This window comes from Lipotes vexillifer, unplaced genomic scaffold (genome assembly GCF_000442215.2).
Source record: "Lipotes vexillifer unplaced genomic scaffold, Lipotes_vexillifer_v1.1 scaffold71, whole genome shotgun sequence".
NCBI lineage: Eukaryota > Metazoa > Chordata > Mammalia > Artiodactyla > Lipotidae > Lipotes > Lipotes vexillifer.
This window is the reverse complement of record NW_006793703.1, coordinates 4,566,176-4,567,151: the sequence shown is the minus strand read 5'-3', so window position 1 is coordinate 4,567,151 and position 976 is coordinate 4,566,176. Positions and strand designations below refer to the sequence as shown.

Sequence of the window (976 nt, the reverse complement as noted above, 5' to 3'; positions counted from 1 at the left end):
TAAAATATACAAATCAAGACTCACTTGCCTCACTGTGCCCACCAATCCAAAGTTATCATGTGATAAACTATGCCCAGTATTCAACAGTTCCCCACCTTGTAAGTCCTGCTTTAAAAATCTCCTAGCCCAGGCACTAAAACTCTAAAAATATCCTATCTTAATTTCCCATTCTAAGATTCTACTGAAATTCTGACAAGGTCATGTTTCTACTTTACTGCAGTAAGTCTAACAAATTTACCTTTCCTTGATCCAACAGGGTTTTCTGACGATTTTTTTTTTTGCGGTATGTGGGCCTCTCACTGCTGTGGCCTCTCCCATTGCGGAGCACAGGCTCCAGACGTGCAGGCTCAGCGGCCATGGCACACGGGCCCAGCCACTCTGCGGCATGTGGGATCTTCGCGGACTGGGGCACGAACCCGTGTCCCCTGCATTGGCAGGCGGACTCTCAACCACTGCGCCACCAGGGAAGCCCCTGATGATTTTTTAAAGGAGTCAACTCAGCAATTGCTTTCTTTTTCTTTTTTTTTAATAAGTATTTTATTATTTATATCGTTGCACCAGGTCTTAGTTGCGGCCGGCGGACTTCTTAGTTGCAGCTCATGGGCTCCTTAATTGCGGCTTGCCAGCTCCTTAGTTGTGACATGCAAACACTTAGTTGTGGGATCTAGTTCCCTGAGCAGGGATTGAACCTGGGCCCCCTGCATTGGGAGGGCAGAGTCTTAACCACTGGACCACCAGGGAAGTCCCAGCAAATTGCTTTCTTACATGTGAAGTTTCACTAGCATGCATGAGGGTGATAGTATCCCTTTACCATTGCTAGCACTAATTATTATCATATTAGGAAATCTTTGCTTATTTGACGTGGGGGTAGGGGGAGTAGTATTTTATTGTTTTAATTTTGAACTTAGATTACTCTCAAGTTTGAACGTTTTTCAAGTTTTAAGTATTCCATCTATTAAATAATACATGTGGAGTA

The 976-nt window shown here is 44.0% G+C and overlaps 1 non-coding gene across 1 annotated transcript; it reads right to left on the bottom strand.

The window, feature by feature from the left end:
• Window positions 1-668: 668 nt before the first annotated feature.
• On the bottom strand, window positions 669-741 carry TRNAG-CCC (transfer RNA glycine (anticodon CCC)). Its single transcript has one exon. It is a non-coding gene; the product is annotated as a tRNA-Gly (tRNA).
• Window positions 742-976: the final 235 nt, after the last annotated feature.